Genomic DNA, 15,636 nt, shown 5'->3' with positions numbered 1-15,636 from the left:
TCAGGCGTCTTTTGTTTTTGTGGACTGTTTCCTTTGTTGTGCAAAAAGATATTTACATTTTAAAACAGGGTTTTAAAAATTCAATACATGTCATGTATGGACACTAAACAAGAGTAAGTCTTTCTGGACATGCATTTACATTTTTGAAATCAAGTTGCAATTACTGTTCTTTCTCTTATTGGTCAAGAATCCCAGTCTCCTCATCCAATGTGTTACTTTTGACATATAAATGGTTGTCTCTTTTGGAATTGAAGACATTTTTAAAGGGGTTGTCAAGGTTTGACAAGATAGTCTGTTTGATTCCTAGATTTGGGGAACCTACTGGGGCCTAGAGGAAGAAGACACTGGAATGTCCTTTTCCTTCCAGTGTTGAGTATCCCATCCACACATATGTATTTCTTACCATGGAGAATGGAGAAAAGTAAGAAAGAAATTTTTTAATATTAACATTCTGATGTGGCACACCTCCCAATTTCCTCCCAAAGTATTTTTACATATCTACATGCTTCTTAAAAAGGTGCTTAATGTTTTACGTGTACTCATAAGAAGCCATGGGAAATCTTTGGTAGAGTGAGCATAAGTGGAGGATCCACGAAAAGCACTTCTTGCACTGCAGGCTTGCTGGTGATGGATGTTCTGAGTAGTTGTTTGAAAATGTCTTAATTTACTTTTGTTGTGGAAGACTATTAATGATATTGAATTCTGGGTTGGCAGGGTTTTTTACTTGAGATGAATATTGTATTATCTCCTACACTTTATTATTTCTAATGAACTTCTAGGCATATATTGTTATTCTCTCATTGCTTTCAATATTTTCTATCTGTTTCAGAAGTATGACTACAATGTGCCCACATGTGATTTAGTCTTATTTTTTTATTTGGGTTTTGCTGGGCTTCCTGAATTTAACTTGGTGTTTTTCAACAAATTTGAAATAGCTTCAGCCATTATTTCTTCAAATAACCTTCTGCTAATTGTTTCCCTCTCCTTGTAAGTTCTTAATTATACATGTCATAACTTTTGATATCACATTGCTCTCTCTTGTAAAAATTATTTTTGATCCCCTCTCAGATTCCATTATTATTCTTATCCAGTCCAGAACATTTGAGGGGACAAAAGCTAGATATTTATATATTGCCTTAGGAGGAACCACAAAGAACAAATGGTTGTAATTAAGGGCAGAGCAACACATTTTAAATTCTAAACTCTTATTTTATCTCTAACTTTACACTCATTAATTATCAGAAAATAAAATTTTCAGATTAATTAATTTGGTACATGAGACTGGACTGACACAACATTGTCCTTTTTGCATTTTCTTTGGAACTGAGTTCCTGCAAAGAATACACTTTCTGCTCTGCTGCAACAACAGTAAATTATAAAAGGGCACCATCTTCCTCTGGATTTAGTACTGAAATAAGTAATGTTTAAGACTGGGATCTAGAATAACAAGGCTGTTATGTTCAACACCTAATGGGTATTCTCAGAAAGTTATATATGGAGAAAACTACCATATTGATCACTATATCCCTGACTTCTCTGAAACTATTTCTTTCTTTCCTTTTATTTATTATTATTATTTTTTTAATATTCAGGGGTAAAACTTAGTGATTCATTAGTTGCATATAATACCCAGTGCTCATTACATCAAGTTCCCTTCTTAATACTCATCAACCAGTTATCCCTTCCTCCCACCCACCTCCCCTCCAGCAACCCTCAGTTTGTTTCCTAGAGCTAAGAGTCTCATGGTTTGCCTCCATCTCAATTTTCATCTTATTTTTTCTTCCTTCCCCTATGTTCATCTCTTTTGTTTCTTAAATTCCATATATGAGTGAAATCATATGGTATCTGTCTTTCTCTGAATGACTTATTTTGCTTAGCATAACACCCTCTAGTTCCATCCATGTTGTTGCAAATGGCAAGATTTCATTTTTTGATGGCTGAGTAGTATTCCGTTGTATATAAATACCATGTCTTCTTTATCCATTCATCTGTCGATGGACATCTGGGCTCTTTCCATAGTTTGGCTAGTGTGGACATTGCTGCTATAAACAATGGGGTATTAGTATTAGTATTCCTTTGGCAGATTCAATTTAGACTGCCTCCCCTTAAAATGGATATAGTATTTTCCAGACTAAAAAAATGGGTTAAAAAATCTTATGTTTCTTATTTATAAATCTCCAAATATAATTAGCACATAAAAATAAAGCTCTAGTCTTTCATGCCATAGTCATTGCCATTACCTTCCTCATAGTAAAAAAAAAAAAAAATCCTAATGTACAGTTTATCATATGCAAAATTATTTCCCAGATTTCAGCAATCATTATTGCAGAAGAAAAACTTCTGTGGTTGTTCTCCACCCAGGCCATATAGGATTTTGAAGCTATGATCAAAATTGAAAATCATGGGGTGCCTGGGTGGCTCCGTCATTAAGCATCTGCCTTCGGCTCAGGTCATGATCCCAGGGTCCTGGGATCGAGCCCCGCATCGGGCTCCCTGCTCCGTGGGAAGCCTGCTTCTCCCTCTCTCACTCCCTTTACTTGTGTTCCCTCTCTCGCTTGTCTCTCTCTGTCAAATACTAAATAAAATATTTAAAAAAATTGAAAATCATGCAAAAAATAAGAAGAAGAAAAGAAAAAGAGAAAAAAAACAAAGGACAGAATTCTTCAATATTGATTATAAAGTACAAACAGAGTGAATAAAAGTATAAGGGATACAGAGTGACCACCAAATAAGAAGTTAGTGTCTGGGGGTTGGGTGATGGGAAAAACCCAGAGAAATTTGAAAAAGTCAAAAAGAGGAACTCTAGAAATGAAAACAAAAACATTTAAATAAATAAAGGAGTGATTAAAGAACAGATTAGAAAGGATAAGGGAGAAAGTAAGTGAATTGAAAGAACACTTGAAAAGAAGAGATAAGGAGGGAGAAACTATAAAAGCTACTTAGGCATGAAGGATAACATTTGCAGAGTGGATCAGAATGATAGGGAAAATGCAGATAAGCCATATGGGAAGAGAGCATATGTGATTGTAGTCAGGATTGGTAGTGTACTTGATCCTCCCATTCTAGAAACACAGTTCATCGCTATTGGGGAAAAAAAAAAAAAAAAACTTTAATGAACACCTGGCTGCATCATGGTAAAACTATTTCTAATTCCTATCTTTCCATTTTCTTTTAAAGCTATGACAAATAGGATTGTTGCCCCAACAGCTCACTGGAACCATTCCCTATTTTGTACACCCAATAATAAACTCTCATCTAACTGGATTAGCAGCAGCATTCAACAGAGTGGATCATTTATTCCTCCTGGAAACACTTTTTTCACTTGGTACCCACGGCAATACATTTTCTAGGGTTTGATTCCTATCTCATCATTATGCTTTCTGTCTTGTTTGCTGATTTCACCTCGTCTCCTCTACTTCTTTACATCCTAGAACTTCCTCTTATTTATATCCACTTGAGGTTCCTGGGTGATATTCTCAGTTACTTAGTTTTAAGCACCACATGTAAGCTGAAAAGCCCAGTTTTATACTTTCTGGCCCAAATCTCACCATTCACCTCAGGACATTGATATCTGAGTCCTTACTCAACTGCTCCACCGGTGTGGTTAATGGATAATTCACACTTCGCATGTCCAATCCAAATACAGACTTCTGATCACACCTACTTCATGTATAATCTTTTCCAGCTCATTGAATGGAAACAGATTCAATTTGTTTTCAGATACTCAGGGTAAAGCACATGCTTCATTCAAGACTCCTCTCCTTTCTCAGTCCACATTCTCACATTAGAGTCCTGTTAACACTGACTACAAAGTATTCCAGAGTCCAATCTCTTATGACCATTGCCACTCTTAACCTTAGTCCAAGCTGTCACATCTCTTGCCTGAATTATTTTGTGTCTTTCTGTTTTTGTTCTTAATTTTTGTATTTCATTTTAGCTGCTAAATTGAGACTGGTAAAATATAGTCAGAGCATGCTACTCATCTGTTGTTGATAAAGAAGGGACAGCCTTACTTAACAAAAACTTGAGTGATCTGAGTCCTTCAATTCATGCATATTACCTTGTAATATAGCACTGGTCAATCTTTTCTTCATTATCTCCCCCAAATAACCCACCAAGTAGTCTTTACAAACACACTATCACCATGAAAATTCAAAACCAAAAATATCTTATATCTCTCTTTTTGTACTATAGGTGTATCTGTGCTTTTTCCATAAAATCAGCAAGATTTTTTTTCTACAAACACAATAGAAATACAATTATAAGAGAATGTTTTTTAAAAACAGTAGACCAACAAATGGAATAACCTGAAAGAAATGGATAAATTCTAGAAACATGAACTCCCAAAACTGAAACAGGAAGAAATGGAAAACTTGAGCACATGGACAACCAGCAAAGAAATTGAATTAGGTCATCAAAAATCTAACAAAACTCCAGTGCCAGATGGCTTCCAAGGGGAGTTCTGCCAAACATTTCAAGAAGAGTTAATACCCATTCTTCTCAAAAAATTTAAAAAAAATAGAAATGTGAGAAAAACTTCCAAGTTCAATTTATTAGGCCACCATTATCCTACTAACAGAACCAGCCAGAGACTCTACTATAAAAGAGGACTATAGGCCAATATTCAGGATGAACATGGATGCAGATATTCTCAACAAAATACTAGCAAGTCAATTCCAACAATAATTGAAAGAATCAAGTGGTATTTAATTTTTGGTTACAAGGGTGGTTCAATATTCACAAAGCAAACAATGTCATACACCACATTTATTTAAAAAAAAGGTTAAGAACCATTTGATCATTTCAATAGATGCAGAAAAAGCATTTGACAATGCACAACATCCATTCATAAGTAAAAACCCTCAATAATGCAGAGATAAAGGGAACATACTTCAAAGTAATAAAGACCACACACGTACCATGCACAATTAATATTATCCTCAATGGGGAAAACCTGAGAACTTTTCCTCTACAGTCAGTAACAGATAGAGATGTCCACTATACCATTGCTATTTGACATAGTACTGGTGGTCCTAGCCTCATCAGTCAGACAACATAAAGACATAAAAGGCATCCAAATCATTAGGGAAGAAGTCAAACTTTGACTATTTGCAGATGACATGATACTCTATAGAGAAAACCCAAAAGACGGCACCAAAAGAATTGCTAGAACAGGGGTGCCTGGGTGGCTCAGTCGTTGTGTCTGCCTTCGGTTCAGGTCATGATCCCAGGGTCCTGGAATCGAGCCCCGCATCAGGCTTCCTGCTTAGCAGGAAGCCTGCTTCTCCCTCTCCCTCTGCTTGTGTTCCCTCTCTCGTTGTCTCTCTCTGTCAAATAAATAAATAAAATCTTAAAAAAAAAAAAGAATTGCTAGAACAGGTACAGGAATTCAGTGAAGTCACAGAGTATAAAATCAATATGCAGTAATCTGTTGCACTTCTATACTCTAGTAATGAAGCAGCAGAAAGAGAAATCAAGGAATCAATCCCATTTTAACTGCACCAAAATCATGAGTTACCAAGGAATAAAACTAACCAAAGAGGTGAAAGATCTGTACTCAGAAAACTATAAAACACTAATGAAAGAAATTGAGGAAGACACAAAGAAATGGAAAAATATTCCATGCTTACGGATTGGAAGAACAAACTTCATTAAAATGTCTATAGTACCCAAAGAAATTTACATACTTAATGCAATCCCTATCAAAATACCAACAGCATTTTTCACAGTTAGAACAAACAATCCTAAAATTTGTTTGGATCCCAAAAGACATCCAATAGCCAAACAATCTTTAAAAGGAAAAGCAAAGCTGGAGAGATCCCAATTCCTTACTTCAAGTTGTATTAAAAAGCTGTAGTCAAAAGACAGTATGGTACTGGCACAAAAACAGACACATAAATCAATAAAACAGAACAGAAAACACAGACATAGACCCACAACTATATGTTCCACTAATCTTCAACAAGGCAGGAAAGAATATCCAATGGAAAAAAGAGTCTTTTCAACAAATGGTGTTGGGAAAACTGGGAAGCCACATGCAAAGAATGAAACTGGATCACTTTCCTATACCATACACAGAAATAAATTCAAAATGAATGAAAGATCCAAATGTGAGGCTTGAAACCATCAAAATCCTAGAGGAGTATACAGACAAGATACAGAGAGTAACTTCTTTGACATCGGACGGAGCAACTTCTTACTAGATATGACTACTGAGGCAAAGGAGACAGAAGCAAAACTAAACTATTGGGACTTCATCAAGATAAAAAGCTTTTGCACAGCTAAGGAAGCAATCAATAAAACTAAAACACAACCTATTAAATGGGAAAAGATATTTGCAAATGACATCTCTGTTAAAGCAATAGCATCCAAAATATATAAAGAAGTTGTAAAACTCAACACTCAGAAAACAAATAATCCATTTAAAAAATGGGTAGAAGACATGAAGAGATGTTTTTCCAAAGATGATTTCTGGATGGCTAACAGACACATGAAAACATGCTCAACATCACTCATCATCAGGGAAATACAAATCAAAAGTATACTGAGACATCACCTCACACCTGTCAGAACAGTAAAATCAACAACACAGGAAACAACAGGTGCTGGTGAGGAAGCAGAGAAGGGGAACCCTCCCACACTGTTGGTGGGAATGCAAACTGGTGCTGCTCTGAAATACAGTATGGAGGTTCCTCAAAATGTTAAAAATAGAACCACACTATAATCCAGCAATTGCACTACTAAGTATGTGGCCAAAGGATACAAAAATACAGATTTGAAGGGATACATGCACTCAATGTTTACAGCAGCATTATCCACAATAAGAAAATTATGGAAAGAGCCCAAATGTCCATCGAATGCATAAAGAAGAGGGGTTACATATCTACCATGGAATATTACTCAGCCATCAAAAGAGTGAAATGTTGATTTTGCAAGGACTTGGAGGGAGCTAGAGAGTATTATGCTAAGCGAAATAGGTCAGTAAGAGAAAGACAAATACCATATGATTTCACTTATATGTGGGATTTAAGAAAGAAATCAATTGCACACGGAGGGGGGAAACAGAGGCAAACCATCTGAGGGTTATTGGAGGGGAGAGGGACTGGGAAAGGGTTTAATAGGTGATGGGTATTAAGGAGGCCACTTGTTGTGATGACCACTAGGTGTTTTATGTAAGTGATTATTCCTTAAATTCTACACCTGAAACAGAAAAAAATAAATAAAAATTAAAAAGCCCAAACAAATGACAAGATTTCTTTTTTTTTTTTTCATGTCTGAATAGTATCTATTGTACGTATGCCACATTGTCTATATCTATCCTTCTGTGTAGACACTTAGGGTGATTCTCTACCGTACCTATTATGAATAATGCTTCAATCAAAGGGATAGAGATATTTATTTCAGATAATGGTGTCTTTTCCTTTGGATATATACTGCATACCTTGGAGATATTGTGGGTTTTGTTCCAGTCCAGTGCAATAAAGTGAATATCAAATAACCCAGTCATATCAATTTTTGGTTTCCCAGTGCATATGAAAGTTATGTTTACACTATAATGTAGCCTATTACTGTGCAGGAGCATTATGTCTAAGAAAATAAAGTACATGCTTTATCTAAAAAATATTGTATTGCTGAAAAATACTAACCATCACCTGAGTTTTGAACAAGTTGTAATCATGGGTCACAGATCACAATAACAAATGTAGTAATAATGGGAAAGTTACAAATATGTGAGAATTACCAAAATGTGACACAGACACATGAAGTGAGTAAATGCTGTTGGAAAAATGGTGGTGATACACTTGCTCCACACAGCATTGCCACAAATCTTCAATGTGTAAAATATATAATATCTACTAAGTGCAATAAGCAAAGGCAATAAAACGGGATATGCCATCCCCAGAAGTGGGATTGCTGGATATTATACTTCTGTTTTTAAGTTCTTTAGGAATGATAAGTACACATTAACCCAATTCTTGATACAAGAGGAGGAATGATGAAAAGAATTGCATTTGATGCAAACTAGATAATATGAAGTTTTCTTTCTTTTTTTTTTAAAGATTTTATTTATTTGAGAAAGAGGGAGCAAGAGAGAAAGCACAAGTAGGGGACAGGGCAGAGGGAGAAGCAGGCTCCTCGCTGAGCAGGAAGCTCAACATGGGGCTCAATCCCAGGACCCTGAGATCATGACCTGACCCAAAGGCAGACGCTTAACCAACTGAGCCATCCAGGTGCCCCTTATTTCCTTTGGTATTCATAGGTCATTAAATTAACTTAAAAAAAAAAGTCCACATTTTCTGCTGTCCTATTTTTTAGTTAAGAACAATGCTTAAAAATCACCTTTGTTTTCCCACTACATACTTATTATTGGGTTTTTGTCATTTATGACAAATATCCTTTTTAAATAAGAGACAACTGGCTATGATTGGAGGATGAATCAATGGATAATGTCATGAGTAGTTACTAATATTGTAACCTCTGCCATGGTGATATAGTTCAATATTGTCTAATGTTTTAACCTTCCCAGAGACATTTATTTTTATCATGTGAAATTTAAATAACTTATTTACAAATAATAAATTTGAATGTAGGAATCTTAAGAACTAGGGCAGAGAAATTGAGAACAGTTTAAGAATTGATGATAGTAACAACAGTTACCATAAAGTTGAAAATTTAGTAATTATTCAAAATAGTTGGAGATAAATATCATTAAATGCCTATTGTTAATGGGATGATGGTTTCAGATTTTCCCCATTATAACAGAAATGACATAAGGAGAGTATAAGAGAAAGAAGTATGTAATGCCAAGATTTAGCAACCTGTGTAAAAATAGATTGGCCCATCTAAGATACTCTTTTTTTTTTTTTAAGATTTTATTTATTTATTCATGAGAGACAGAGAGAGAGAGGCAGAGGGAGAAGCAGGCTCCCAAGGAGCAGGGAGCCCGATGTGGGACTCGATCCCAGGACCCTGGGATCATGACCTGAGCCGAAGGCAGACGCTTAACCATCTGAGCCACCCAGGCGCCCCCCATCTAAGATACTCTTAAAAGTCCTGAATTTTCAGTCCTCAGCATTTGTGACTGAAATAAAAGCAAGTTAACAACATGGGTGGTCAAGTCTCTGACCCCAATATCTTTTAGACATAAAAATTTCTCAGAGGCACATGTCAATTAAATGACACACTACAAGATGAAAGTCTCAGACATTCTGGAGGTATGTGATGAGATAAAGTGTCTTCAAAATAGCCCAAGTGTAAGGATTTCCTGTTCAAATTTTAAGTGACACATTGATGAGAAATTTACCTTTTCCACTATTGCCTCACTCTGAGCTCTCTCATAGGACCGGCAGTCTGTGAAGACTACAGATACTGTTTACAAGAGAAACCTGGTCTCCCACTGGAAGATGCCCGACTCTCTGGCCAACAGAAGGTATGTGTCACTCTTCTGCCGTCTCTCTCCTAGCCAAATTATTTAGTGGGAGATTACAAATGCTGAATGGGATGCACCTAAGGCACAACTAATACACAATGAAAGCACTGAGAACACTGGTTATCTCTATTCCAACAATTCAGGGTAACAAAGGAATAAATATGAAATGTGTTGGAGAACTTCTTAAAATATTCAAATTCTTGCCTGTGGAGAAGTAATCAAGTGTATGCACACACATATGCTAAGGGTTTATAAATCAATATAATATCAAGTGAAATCTCATAAACATCATGCATGACAAGGAACAGTTAATTTGGATTTGTCATCAACATATATATAATTTCATATATTACTTGATATTTAGCCCAGGCTTTAAATATAGATTCTTGAAATAAAATCATGCAATCATGAAGGTCAAAGGTAATTCTTCGTATACTTTCTCAAATAAAACCAGATTAATTTTTCATATCAGGATGAGGTAATTTCCATAATATGCTAATTTAAGCTTACCTATAAACAATGTTAAGATTTCTAAAAAAATTGAACAAAACTTTGCAAAGGGTTTTACCGCATTGATGAAGACACCCCAATGAATCATGTTATAGGGTCTGATATGAATCAGAAACAATAATATGGCAATTGTGTTAAAAATAAAAATAAAATAACTAACATATTATTGATAGTTTATAAAAGCCTGATTGAATCTTGTTTTACATGCATTATAGCTTACATATTTTATCCCAATTATATGTTAATAAACTAGATAGCTAGACTTGAAGTAACTTTTAAAAGGTCAGACATTGTAACTTTGAGAGCCAGAAGTGATTCTAGAGGTCACTGACTGCAGAGCTAATTATGTGAATTATTAAATTACATTAATTTGACTTATTATAGTTGCTTACACAATAAAACTACCTTCACTGCCTTTGACAGCCATAAGTTGTTTCTGAGTTCAAACCAACACTATTCTTCCATAAATGATCTCTACTTTTATTTATCATTTCACAGTTTCATATGTTGGCCATTATCAATTACCCTTTTCTGGTGTCAAATAAGGATTTTTAGAAATATTTTCTGTTATTTTTTGTTTGTTTTCAGTATTGCTTTGGTTTTTGATAAGTTTAGTGTGTCATGTAACATTGTTTACCATACGCAGTATTTCTTTAAAACTTAAGAATTTCCAGAATTCTACAATCATTCAAAATAAAAGGTCATTTAATAAGACCTCATACCCTTTTATCAAGTAAATATAAGTCATCAAATAAAAGTAATTTACTGCAGGAGTTTCCTGTATATGCTAACACTACTCTTCCCCCAACTTTAGAAAACTCAATCCATTCATGGATTTTTAAAATTGTCATAAAAAATTAGTCTCATTATTTCCTAATAACAGCATTTTAGTTTTAACCCAGCTATTCTAACAGTGTGTCTACAGAATCTGAATTTAAGTTAATAAGGGCATCATTCTTTATGAGTTTCTTTATTCCTCACTAATTTTTTTGCTTTTCATGGCTACAACCTGTAATATTGCATCAAACATAGAATATAACTTTAAAAATCACTTATTCTATGGTGAAACACTTATTTAAAGCTCTGAGGAAATTAGAACCAGACTTTTACATCATTCAACTGCAAAGGAGTGCTACCACTTATCTCACACTCCACCCAGTGTGACTCTAGTAGCGCTCTTGTCATTACCTACACCATTTATCAACTACATAAGTCCAGGTTTCATAGAGCACAGTCCCTGAGATTACTCTGTTGCTGAGATGAATAACCAAAGAGAAAAGCTCTCAGAACCAAATCTGGTTAAGAACTCAAGAGGACAGCAATTGAAAGGTAAGCTCTAATTCAGTAACTAAGCAGGAAATAATCTCTGCAGAATTAAATCTTCAAGTGCTTCTGAGGATCTTCAAGGGAATGACAAGAAATACCACTGCAAAAATAAAGCACACAGTAAGGCACACAGTACAACTGTTCTATGACGTGAACTTGGGGTGCACAGGTATGGAGAAAGAGTGGGGAATAATCTCACATATTTTTCATTTGTGAGGGCAGAGCTTAAAATTGGAATAGGGTATTTTTATTGAAATCTGAGGACTAACTTTACTCAGGCATTGTTGTAATTCATAGTCATTGACCAACAACTCATGGAGCATTGTGTTTACTGAAAATTAAATGGTATATGGCCAGAAAAATTACAATGGTAGATATGGTTTTGTGGTCCATGTTTATACCTATGATTCCCTGTGCATCTTTGGTTCTTTTGTATGTAAACTGTCTAAACTTTGGTCTCCATCCATCCCACTTTCTCAGTGTTTCATTTCTCTCCCTGCAGATTTGCCATCATCTCTAGAGAAGCTCATTGCTGGGATTTGGGGAATCACATGCCTAGTCTTGATATACACTGTAGCAAGAATAGGTTCTATTCCCTGTAAGTAAATCTTTGAATGATTGTGAGAGATCTTTTCAATTTAATGATCATCAGTGCCTCTAAACATTTCAAGTATCATGGAATGAAACTTTCCTTTTCATGTATGCATTTAGACTAAATGTGGAATGCTTATTCTGAATTTCTCAAAAGTATAAATAACAATGATTGTAGAAAATATGCATATATACATAATTGAGAAACACAAGTTAATTTTTGACACTAGTTAAATGAAATACTGTAAGAGATGTTGAAGTTTGGTTGTTTATGCTTTTAAGCTCTAATCTTCATGATATTATTAATTGATCTTGGTAAATCAATTTTATCCCAGAGTATTCTACTCTTAGAAAATACACCAACTTTCAAACAGAAAAACTAAAATGATTGCAAGGATTTTTTTTCTTGTAATTTCCTTAATTTTTCCTTGTTCTTTCCTTAATTTATACTTTTAGGTAGTGGAACACCAGAGCAAAACAATTCATACCCAGTTACAAGAATCCAAAAAGATATGTATTGATTTTCATAGTTCTGATATTAGTACAGTTTATATTTTGTCTCTATCTAGGCTGTACGAAATCAATAGAGTTTCAAGGGAGACATAAGTTATAAAATACAGATAATAGATGTTAATAATTAGTGATTATAAGAGAGTATTCCTTCTTATGCAACAGTATGAAGAAATCCTCATTTAAAATCACCATACCCATTGTTACCAATTGCCTCAAATATCCTCCTGCTAAAATATAAGAGAGAAATCATTTTACAATGCCCAATAAGTGGTTTTGTTCAGTGACTCAAAGGACATGTAGATATTGACATTTTTGTGTGTTTGCTTTATATGGACACATAAATTAGGGGAGGAAAGCCTCACTCTTCTGGGATTGTGCTTGTGTTTTATTTTCGCCAGCTTGTGAGGGTACATGGATATGTTATATACACATGTGTGTACATTTGCAAGTTGTAAATTTGTGTGTTTTAATATTCAAAGCTATTTGGATAATATCGCATAACCTTTCTTTAGCTGATCCCTGTGGTCATTGTCCAAAAGAGTGGATTACGTGTTTCAACAATTGCTATTACATTAGCACTGAAAGAAAACCATGGAATGAGAGTTTGATGTTCTGTGCTTCTAAGAACTCTAATCTGCTCTCCATAGATGAAGTGAACATGGTAAGATTTCAAATGTTTCCAGCATTTTATTAAAAGCTTATCAGTTGAGGGATGCCTGGATGGCCCAGTCAGTTGCATCTGCCTTTGGCTCGGGTCATGATCCCAGGGTCCGTTCCACCTTGTGACCTCTCACTCTCCCTCTCTGACAAATAAATAAATAAAATCTTTTTTAAAAAAGCTTATCAGTTAATATTATATTGGTAGAATTTAACCATATTTTTGTACATTTTAAGTCTGTTACTATTCCATAGTTTGACTCTATGATATTTTATTTATATTTTTATACCTTTAATGTACATTTGATATTTTCCAGGTCTTGATTTTCATTGAAAACTGTGCTTCCATAGATGCTTTTTTGCCTGAAATAACTTTACTATTTAATTTTACCACACATCAAGGAAACTAAACATGATTGTGCAACTTGATCACAAAGTGGTTAGAACCATGTAACTACAAATCAGAGAATGAAATAGAAATTTAGAGCCTCTATCAGGCCTGCCCATTTTAATAATGTGAAATATCTTTGCTTATTTTCAGACTTTACATCAGTGGAATCATGCAGTATGCATTTTTATGTGTGTCTTCTTTCAGTCTCACATGATATTTGTAATCCATCTATATCATCGCATTTGTCTATAGTTTGTGAATTTTCACTGCTGTCTTATATGAATATGACCTTCTAAAATCTATTCTCAGAATTTAGTTCCTTTTTAGTATATGGCTATTCTGAATAGTTATTTTATGAAAAGTCTTTTCTATGTCTTTTTAAAAAATATTTATTTATTTGAGAGAGAGAGAGCATGTGGGGAGGGGCAGATGGAGAGGGAGAGGCAAAGAATCTCAAGCAGACTCTGCTGAGCACAGACCCAACTCGGGGCTGGATCTCACTACCCTGAGCTCATGACCTGAGCCAAAAACAAAAGTCAGATGCTTAACCAAATGAGCCACCCAAGAGCCCCAGTCTTATATGTTTCTCCCACAAATCGTATTTATAATAATTTATTGTACATAATTGCATAGGATATAGTGTATTATATTTATGGAATATAAATATTCCATTTATCATAATTCATACATTAGTATTTTATTATGATAAATACAATATTTATTTTCTTCTAAGCATTAGTATGAAACTGCATGGTCATAGATATGTGTGTCTTTCAATATATTAAATTATCCCTACATTTCTTTAGTGTATTGTGTAAATACACATTGTACAAATAGTCCCTTGACTCAAAATTCAATAGTCTCAAAAAAATTGATACAATAATTTCTGATGATTATATAACAGTATCATTTTTCTGGCCTGTGAATCATTAAGATATTCTCTTCAATGAGAATGAGAAGTACTCAAGTATGTCTTTTGCACATTTCTCCAAATGGTGTCTTTTTTCCCTTCTTAGTCCTTGTCTTATTTTTTAAAGATTTTATTTATTTATTTGAGAGAGAGATATGAGAGAGCATGAGCGAGTGGGGAGGAGAAGGAGAAACAGGCTCCCAGCAGAGCAAGGCTCCAACCCAGGACCCCGGGATCATGACCTGATCCAAAGACAGATGCTTAACTCACTGAGCCATGCAGGCACCCTAATCCTTGTCATATTTTAATACGAGTGCTTTTTTGAGTTTATGAGATGGAAATAGTCATGACTTGCATTTTTACTCCCATACTAGAGTCCTTTAATGATCAGAATTTTAATGTTATCATGGTGCAATTTATCATTTTGGGGGTAAGTGATTATTTTGGACCTATTTCAGAAGTTAGTCAAAATTCATGAATATAATTTCTTATATTACTTTTGTATTTACCTTTTCTTTTGTTTATTTTTTAACTTTTTATTTATTTTTAAATTTTATTATGTTATGTTAATCGCCATATATTACATCATTAGTTTTTAAAAATTTTTTATTGTTATGTTAATCACCGTACATTACATCATTAGTTTTTGTTGTAGTGTTCCATGATTCATTGTTTGTGTATAACACCCAGTGCTCCATGCAGAGCATGCCCTCTTTAATACCCATCATCAGGCTAACCCATCCTCCCACCCCCCTCCCCTCTAGAACCCTTAGTTTGTTTTTCAGAGTCCATCATCTCTCATGGTTCATCTCCCCCTCCAATTTCCCCCTCTTCATTCTTACCCTCCTGCTATCTTCTTCTTCTTCTTTTTTTTTTAACATATATTGTATTATTGGTTTCAGAGGTACAGAGCAGTGATTCAACAGTCTTACACAATTCACAGTGCTCACCATAGCACATACCCTCCAAAATGTCTAGCACCCAGCCACCCCATCCTTCCCATGGAAGTGGCTGCTCCCATGTTAGGGGCATAGATATTTATAATTGTTAGATCTTCTTGTTGGATAGACCCTTTAAGTAGGATATAGTGTCCTTCCTCATCTCTTATTACAGTCTTTGGTTTAAAATCTAATTTGTCTGATATAAAGATTGCCTGCCACCCCAGCTTTCTTTTGGTGTCCATTAGCATGGTAAATGGTTTTCCACCCCCTCACTTTCAATCTGGAGGTGTCTTTGGGTCTAAAATGAGTCTCTTGCAGACAGCATATCGATGGGTCTTGTTTTTCTATCCAATCTGATATGCTGTAT

The sequence above is a fragment of the Leptonychotes weddellii genome, chromosome 5 (assembly GCF_054177405.1).
Source record: "Leptonychotes weddellii isolate Sample4059 chromosome 5, ASM5417740v2, whole genome shotgun sequence".
Classification (NCBI taxonomy): Eukaryota; Metazoa; Chordata; class Mammalia; order Carnivora; family Phocidae; genus Leptonychotes; species Leptonychotes weddellii.
This window is presented reverse-complemented; position numbering follows the sequence as displayed.